The following is a 10,122-nucleotide window of genomic DNA, read 5'->3' as shown; positions in this document are numbered from 1 at the left end:
TCACCAACCTCTGGAGCGCCGTCACGCTGCCGGAGAACTCTTCTACCTCTCCGTCTCTCTTGCTGGATCAAGAAGGCCGAGATCATCGTCGAGTTGTACGTGTGCTGAACGCGGAGGTGCCGTCCGTTCGGTACTAGATCGTGGGACTGATCGCGGGATTGTTCGCGGGGCGGATCGAGGGACGTGAGGACGTTCCACTACATGAACCGCGTTCTATAACGCTTCTGCTGTACGGTCTACAAGGGTACGTAGATCACTCATCCCCTCTCGTAGATGGAGATCACCATGATAGGTCTTCGTGCGCGTAGGAAAATTTTTGTTTCCCATGCGACGTTCCCCAACAGAATGTTCATTTCTTATGTCGAATCTGTGAGCCTTGTGTTCAGAGGTAAACGTGCGAATGGTCTCGCAAACTTAGTATCTGCATAGATGCGTCCCCCGTGGCTGCTGGTCGCACTTTACGAGAATAGAATATATATAATCAAAATAATAATCTAGCATCATAAATGTATTAAAAATAGAAGTATATCATACTACTACTTGCCTGAGCCGCTCTAAAGGTCAGCTTCTCAGGCTCGATACCGGGAGTCACGCACTTAAACCGCTTCCAAACCTGCCTGACAAGGATAATGATTTGCTAAGTTTTTCATTAATTTATAAATCAGAAAATCATCGAAAGAGACCGATAGAGCGCAAGAATGATTGAAATTACCCTTGAAGCATGTCGTGCAGGCTTCGGAACTGTTCCAAGGGTCTCGATAATGGGTCGAAGGCATCAACTCTTCCCTTATCAATTTGAATGTCCAACAGAGTCCAATGAAAGCTGCACATGTATATATATATATGTGTGTGTGTGTGTGTTAGTAACTTATCAATTACACTTATAAGTGAATGGACACAACAGAGTAAAGACCCTCACCTGAAGTTGTATGGAAACAGTATGTGGTCAAGAAATTTTGATCTGTTAGCAACCTTAGAAGGTTTTCCTCCGTCTCCTTGGGTTTATCAGTAAGCGTCGCTATATGTATTTTATCTGGGTCAATAAACCCAATATTTAGGATGTTCCTATTTTTACAATCCAGAATCTTCATTCTGCATAATAGAGTACAAGTTATATATAGACAATGAATTGAAATAACTAAACAAGTTATACGTAGACAACGAATTGAAAAACTTACAGACAATAGCAACTCATAAGCGATTTGTCGAGGGAGTTGGCATTGTACATCTGGAAGATTTCATCAAAGTCGATATGGATTTCTTCGGGCCGGCCGTAGTACTCCCGTGGGACACTCACCACGATCATCGTTCTCCCATTCTTTGATTCACTTAAGTACCATGTATGCAAGTAACGCATATTTGTTGGGAGATCATCTTTGCTGACCAAAGTCGCTCCCATGACAAACTGTGGCTTAGGGGCTACCACAGCCTTGGGTAACCTGTCGTCTTGGGAAGCCAGAATGTCTTCAACCGGGATACCCCATTCATTCGCCCACTTCTTTGCTAATTCCAAATCTTGCCCCTGCACCAGAGGGGGGACATTCTCGGGTAACACCCTGAGGGGTGGAATCGACTGTTTGGTCTGTTGTACAAGCTGAGGAACGTCTGATTTTTTCTTGCTTGTAGTTCAACTTGATTTGCTCCCACTTGCACTTGCATGTGATCTGCTCTTTTTCACTTCCTTCTGCAACGTGCTTGTAAAGTCATCAGGTCTTATGGTGTAAGTCATACTGTGATGAAAGGTTCGTGAAGTATTTTGCAAATGCTATTTGCTTCTCGGTGTATTCCTCTCATATTGTGGTTTCCAAAATCTTCAAAACTTCATCCACACAAAACTGAACAAAAACTCTTGAGAAAGGTTAGTATAAATCAATCCAAACTTTATCATCCTCTACTGTAGTAAATCACTAAGATTATTATTTGACATTGCATACTAAATGCCTCAGCATATTTAAAACTCCCATCATCGAATGGAATCATTAAACAAGAAAACATATCCGAACAATGCAAACATAACAGCAATCTGCCTAAACAGAACAGTCTGTGAAGAATGCAACAAGATCCATACTTAATTAACTCCAAAAAAATTGAAAATCTTTCCACGCTGTATAGAATTTATAATAGCATACTGTGTCCAAATTTCAAGTTATTCTAAAATACAGAAAATTCTATGGAATTTTTGCACTACAAGGAAACTTTGTGTTTTGGAACAGCAACTCCTAACCTTGCAAATTAAGAATGGTAAAGGCTATCCTTGACATTTTTTTGAACTAAATGATGCAAAAAATTAATCTTAATAACAGAAAGCAAGTGCTAATAAAATAAAATGATGCTCCAAGCAAAACACATATCATGTGGTGAATAAAAATATAGCCCCAAGTAAAGTTACCGATGGATTGAAGACGAAAGAGGGGTTGCCTTCCCGGGGCATCCCATACTTAGGCTCTTTGGTGTGCTTGAATATGTCTTTGGGGTGCCTTGTCCATCCCCAAGCTTAGGCTCTTTCCACTCCTTGTTCCATAGTCCATCGAAACTCTACCCAAAACTTGAAAATTTCACAACACAAAACTTAACGGATCTTCGTGAGATGGGTTAGCATGATAACGAGCAAATCAATCACTTGGGTACTGTAAAAACAAGACTCATAATTATTTTCACACAATTCCTAATGTATCTTACCATTTCCACAATTTATGTTACTCAATATAATCTATGGAAACACCAAAACAAGCAAACTATGCATTGAAATCAGAATCTGTCAAAAACAGAACAGTCTGTAATGATCTGAATGATAACCATACTTCTGCACTTCCAAAAATTCTGAAATAATTATTACAATTAGGGAAATTTTCATATCAATCATCAGCAAAAATAATCAACTCAAAATCTCTTTCTGGATAGGAACTAAAAATAATTTCGTGAGCACAAAGTTTCTGTCTGTTTCATCTATCACCCAAACTAATCATAAAGGCTTTACTTGGCACTTTATTGAAATAAAATCTATAAAACATGATTAATATAGTAGATTAATCATGTGAACACACAAAAACAGTAAGGATACATATTGGGTTGTCTCCCAACAAGCACTTTTCTTTAACGCCTTTCAAGCTAGGCATGATGATTTCAATGATGCTCACATAAAAGATAAGGATTGAAACATAATGGAAGCATCATGGAGCATATGACTAGCACATTTAAGTCTAACCCACTTCCTATGCATATGGATTTTGTGAAAAAACAACTTATTGGAGCAAGAATCATCTAGCATAGGAAGGCAAAACAAGCATAGCTTCAAAAATTTCAACACATAGAGGGGAAACTTGATATTATTGCAATACGTACAAGCATATGATCCTCTCTCATAATAATTTTCAGTAGCATCATGAATGAATTCAAGAATATAACCAGCACCTACAACATTCTTTTCATGATCTACAAGCATATAAATTTTACTACTCTCCACAATAGCGAATTTATTCTCATGATTAATAGTGGGAGTATCGTAAAAGATTTGAACACTACGAATTGTTTCCACATTAAAAGAGTAATGGTCAGTAAAAGGGTACTCATAATTGTAATATGTTTTATCATCTTTCTTCTTTATAGCATAAGTATCATCACAATAATCATCATAAATAGGGGGCATGCTTTCATCATAATAAATTTGACCATTCAAAGTGGCGGAACTAAAAAGATCATCTTCATCAAACATAGCATAAACAAGCTTGTGGCTTTGCATATCCTTAGCATCATGGGTATTCAAAGAATTTATACTAACAACATTGCAATCATGCTCATAATTCACGTATTTTATGCCAAGCATTCTATGTAATTCTTCTTCTAGCACTTGAGCACAATTTTCCTTCCCATCATTTCACGAAAGACAATAAAAACATGAAGCATATGAGGGGACCTTAATTCCATTTTTTTGTAGTTTTCTTTTATAGACTAAACTAGTGATAAAACAAGAAACTAAAAGATTCGATTGCAAGACCAAAAGATATACCTTCAAGCGCTAACCTTCCCGGCAACGGCACCAGAAAAGAGCTTGATGTCTACTACGCAACCTTCTCCTTGTAGACGTTGTTGGGCCTCCAAGTGCAGAGGTTTGTAGGATAGTAGAAATTTTCCCTCAAGTAGGTGACCTAAGGTTTATAAATACGCGGAAGGCGTAGGATGAATATGGTCTCTCTCAAGCAATCCTGCAATCAAATAACAAAGAGTCTCTTGTGTCCCCAACACACCCAATACAATGGTAAGTTGTATAGGTGCACTAGTTCGGTGAAGAGATGGTGATACAAATGCAATATGTATGGTAGACATAGGTTTTTGTAATCTGAAAATATAAAAACAGCTAGGTAACTAATAGTAAAAGTGAGCATGAACGGTATTGCAATGCGTGGAAACAAGGCCTAGGGTTCATACTTTCACTAGTGAAGTTCTCTCAACAATGATAACATAATTGGATAATATAAATAGCCCTCAACATGCAACAAAGATTCACCCCAAAGTCACTAATAACGGAGAAGAAACGAAGAGATTATTGTCGGGTACGAAACCACCACAAAGTTATTCTTTCTGATCGATCTATTGAAGAGTCCAGAGTAAAATAACACGAAGCTATTCTTTCCGTTCAATCTATCCTAGAGTTCGTACTAGAATAACACCTTAAGACACATATCAACAAGGACCCAAATGTCACCTAGATACTCCATTGTCACCTCAAGTATCCGTGGGCATGATTATACGATATGCATCACAAAATCTCAGAAACATCTATTCAACCAACACATAGAACTTCAAAGAGTGCCCCGAAGTTTCTACTGGAGAGTCAAGAATAAAACGTGTGCCAACCTCTATGCATAGATTCCCAATGTCACGAAAGCCGCAAATTGATCACCAAAACATACATCAAGTACTCACATGAATATACCATTGTCACCACAGATGGACACGTGCAAGACATACATCAAGTGTTCTCAATTCCTTAAAGACTCAATCCGATAAGATAACTTCAAAGGGAAAACTCAATTCATTACAAGAAGGGAGAGGGGGAAGAACATCATAAGATCCAACTATAGTAGCGAAGCCCGTGGTACATCGAGATCAAGACATCTCAGGATCACGAGAGAGAGAGATCAAACATATAGCTACTGGTACATACCGTCAGCCCCGAGGGAGAACTACTCCCTCCTCGTCATGGAGATCACCGGGATGATGAAGATGGCCACCGGAGATGGATTCCCCCTCCGGCAGGGTGCCGGAACGGGCTCCCGATTGGTTTTGGTGGCTACAGAGGCTTGCGGCGGCAGAACTCCCGATCTGGGTTTCTTTTTGGGGATTTCTGTATTTATAGGAATTTATGGCGGTGGAATTGCGTCAGTTGGGCCCACGAGGAGGTCACTAGCCTGCTAGGCCCTCCCGGGGGGTAGGGCACGGCTACCGGGCTCGTGACTCCCTCGTGTCTCTTCTGGCCTTCTTCCAAAGCTTCGGGGGTCTCTTTTGGTCAAAAAAACTCACCGCGAAAGTTTTATACCGTTTGGACCCCATTTGATATTCCTATCTGAAAAAGGTCAAAAACAAGGAAAAAACAGGAACTGACACTGGGCTCTAGGTCAATAAGTTAGTCCCAAAAATAATATAAAATAGAATATTCATGCATATAAAACATCCAAAGTTGATAACATAATAGCATGGAACGATAAAAAATTATAGATACGTTGGAGACGTATCAAACGCGGAGGCGCCGTTGTTCGGTGCTTAGACCCGAATCCACCGCGATTTGAACCACTATGAGTACGACTCCATCAACCCGCATTCTAGCAATGCTTCCGCTTAGCGATCTTCGAAGGTATGAAGGTGCTCTACCCCTTCTGCTAGATAGATCCTTGTGAAGCGTAGGAATTTTCTTGAAATTACTACGTACCCCAACAGTGGCATCTGAGCGAAGTTCTATGCGTAGATTCTATGCCCGAGTAGAACACAAAAGTTGTGGACGATGATTTTTTAATTTCTTGCCGTTACTAGTCTTATTTCTTTTGGCGGTATTGTGGGACGAAGCGGTCCGGACCGACTTTACACGTACGCTTACATGAGACTAGTTCCACGGCCTAACATGCACTTGGTGCATAAGGTGGCTAGTGGGTGTCTGTCTCTTCCACTTTAGTCGGATCGGATTCGATGAAGAGGTTCCGTATTCAGGATAAATAGCATTGGCATATCAACGTTGTGGATATCATGTAGGTAAGAAGCGTTCTTGCTAGAAACACAAATCAGCCACGTAAAACTTGCAACAACAATTAGAGGACGTCTAACTTGTTTTTGCAGGGTATGCTATGTGATGTGATATGGCCAAAATGATGTGATGTTACATATGTGGTGTATGAGATTGATCATGTTCATGTAATAGGATTCACGACTTGCATGTCGATGATTATGAAAACCAGCAGGAGCCATAGGAGTTGTATTAATTTATTGTATGAGATGCAACGCCACGTGATTACTTTACTTTATTGCTAAACCGTTAGCTATAGTAGTAGAAGTAATAGTTGGCGAGACGACTTTCGGGAAGACACAATGATGGAGATCACGGTGTCATGCCAGTGACAATGATGATCATGCATGCCCCGAAGATGGAGACCAAAGGATCAAGATGATATTGGCCATATCATGTCACTATATGATTGCATGTGATGTTTATCATTTATTTCATCTTATTGCTTAGAACGATGGCAGCAAAGATAATATGATCCCTCATTAAAATTTCGAGAAAGGTATTCCCCTAAGTGTGCACCGTTGCGAAGGATCGTTGTCTCGAAGCACTTTGTGATGATAGGGTGTGATAAGCATCGTCCTTCGCTCCTTACCGCGCCCCGGTTCCCGACCTGTGCCGCCGGCCTCGCCGCGCACACCACCCCGCGAGAGGAGCCCAACGCCGCCCGTTCCCATCAAGGAGTGCCCCGTGAGAGGAGCCCCGACCCGCGCGCGGCGCCGCCGGTGGAAATCGAAGAGGCCCCCCCCCACGCCGCCGCCCGTTCCCGGCCCTGACGCCGCGTCGACGTCCCATGTTCCCGGCCGCCGACGCCGCGCCCCGGCCCAGTTCCCGTCCCCGCCGCCGCCCTTCGTTCCCGGCCACGCGCGGTGCGCCACCCCGCGGCCTAGTTTTATGTTTTAGTTGTTTTAGCTGTTTAGTTAATTTAGTTGTCGATCTGTTATTGTTAGTTTAGGTCACGGTTAGTGTTAAATAGGTTATTGTTAGTTTAGGTAAAGTAGGTTATTAGTGCAAAAAAAGAAGATTTTGTTTAGGTTTTGATTTGACATACAATTGGTTTATGTTTTAGAGTTGATTTTCTTTTCTTTTTTGTTGCAATTTTATGCATGAAAATATGTTAGTGTGATATATGGATTTGGGTTATAAAAACCCAAGGAATCCAATGGTGGAATTAATTTTATCACCCTTGGTAAATTTTATTTCTTGTTAAGTTTTCTACTGGTATTTCTCTATTAATATTTTAGAACTATTTTATCAATATAAAACAGTTGTAGAAATTTATTAAATAGTAGGAATTTAAATCGTTGTAGAATTGGTTCTCGGTGTCGACGTACAATGCCTGGCCCGCAGCCTCGTTGTCGACTCGGTGGCGCCAACATGTGCGGGACTGGGCTCCACCGGACTTGCACTCGGAGGAGCTACTTTCCGGGGCGCGCAACTTGGTGAGGAACCGGTCTGCCGTCGTCGAACCGTAGCTTCTTTGGTGGCGGTCGCGTGGGCCACTTTCGGTGCCGAGGGTGTCGTCCCCCGAGGAGGAGGTACGTCGCCGTGTCAGGGAGGAGGACGAGCAGGTCCGTCACTACATGGAGGCGTTGCACACTAGGTTCTCCAATACCTGGCAGGTTCCTCAGGGATCTCACCCAAGCTATGATCCGGTGATGGTTCCTGCTCTTTGGGTGTCCACTGCCCACTCCTCGGTACAGCAGCAGCTCTGTGTTGGTTGATTAGTTAGATATTATTCGAGAGATGTATTACTGTATTCGAGACTATATATTCGATGATATTAACTGGATTATTCGATGATGCATTAATTAAGTGGATTATTCGATGTATATTATTTTAGTTAATTTAGTTTTTTAAGTTTTTGTTAATTTAGTTGTTTTATATTTTAGTTGTTTTAGTTGTTTAGTTAATTTAGTTTTTTATGTTTAATTAATTTGTGGATACTATGGATCCAAGACACGGCAGAGACAAATATCAGGAAGACATGATGCATGGTTTCATCCGCGGGGATGATTTTGTGGTTGGCGATGTCACCAATTAGTTTGTGAACGAGTCCGGCGAGTGAGATGAGTCTCTCAACGCAGGAGGTGGAAGCTCCGGTGAGGTAGACGCTCACGCCTCGGGCGAGGGAGGAGTCAACGGCTCCGGTGAGGGAGAAGCCAAGGAGGGAGAAGCCGACGGCTCCGGCGAGGTGGATATATATATTAATAAATTAATCATCTGCTGTCTATATACATATATTAACGCTCTTTCTTCTTTTAGCCCTCCGGCTCGAGCAAAACTTCAGTATGGACAAAACGAGACCCAACCAAGAAGATTGATGATGTGAGAGGTACATGATCGAAAGAGTCTCAAAAGGCGGGAACCGATTACTCCCACAGATGTAAAGAAGAAATTTGTGAAGGCATGCGGAGTTGTTGTTAGGGACCACATCCCTATAACCACTCGAGAACGGCTTAAGCCAAGGGCAGAAGGAGTCTCGTATGTCGGCACAGTAGCCAAACAAAACATTTGGAGAAAGCTCATGCTTCAGTTCACCCTGCCGACACCAGAGGTGGATCCATATGAGGAGGAGCCAAATGATGAGGAAATGAAGAGGCGAAAAGAGGCCCTCGAGAAAAAAGTCAAGATGTGGGCTCTTAGGAAGATGGTTGATCTATTCAGGGGCTGGAAGAAAAGATTGCACCAGGATTTTATCTTGCAAGATAAGACTCCAGATTTCGATAACGGCTATGAGAAGATAAAAGACTACTGGACCGAATTTGTGGCTTTAAGATGTCGGAGGACGCCTTGAAAAAGTCTACAACAAATAAGATGAATGCACTTATGAAAAAGTACCACCATATTATGGGTCCTGCTGGCTACGCCGGTAACATGGCTAAGTGGGACACACTTGAGGCACCATTTCTGGCTAACAATATCACTCGAGAGCCAATAACATGGATCAAATAGTCAAGAAACTGGTTTTACGGGCATGGGGGCATGTTGGACGCAGAACGGAAGGCAATATATAACCAAAGACACATTGATAATCCCCTACTACCCATCGAGAACATTAGAAGTGCAGTAAAGGATGTTGAAGAGGGACGGTTCGTTCCTGATAGAGAGAACGATGGGCTCTCACACGCCCTTGGGAATGATGAACACAAAAAACGAGCATGAGGCTTACCAGGATCCCCGCCGTGGATGCTCGTGTTTTCCGAGGAAAGGAAGAAATTTCCCGTTAGAAGCCATCAGAGGAGAAAGTAAAAGAAGGCATCTGAGAAAGCGGCTGATGCAGACCGGCTGCATAATGTAGAACATGCAGTAAAGCGGTTGAACAGGATGAAATCGACAGACTTAACAGCCAGCAAGGTAGCGGCCAATCTCAGCGGCTCATGATAGAAGCTGCATCGAATCGGAAAAGCAGTGTCGCTTCCACACTGCTCCAGGATAATGGTGATGATGATGCACTGACGACGGCTCCTCCTCGTCGCTACCTAGTGGATGATATCACAGTGAGCACAACTTGTGAGCTAAATGTTAACGTTGCTAACTTAAGGTTGACTGTGGCAGTCCGCATATGGTCGTACCAATTGTACATAATGCAACTTGGCATTGCTCTCCGGTTCCAAAAGGGTACGTTGTCTTCATAGTGGATAAACTGATGAAAGATTATGAGGAGTTGAAGTCAAGAAACAGACCGTTGCATGGCCAAAGGAGCACATCTTGCTTCCAAATTGGCCGCCAAGGCCACCGACTCCTCATAGCGGCAATCCTTCTTCACCTCCACCTCACCAGTCTCCGGTACAACCGTAGTCTTCACCGCCTCACAAGTCTCCAGCGCAACAGTCGTCTTCGCGGCCTCA

Source organism: Hordeum vulgare, chromosome 6H (assembly GCF_904849725.1).
Source record: "Hordeum vulgare subsp. vulgare chromosome 6H, MorexV3_pseudomolecules_assembly, whole genome shotgun sequence".
Lineage (NCBI taxonomy): Eukaryota > Viridiplantae > Streptophyta > Magnoliopsida > Poales > Poaceae > Hordeum > Hordeum vulgare.
This window is presented reverse-complemented; position numbering follows the sequence as displayed.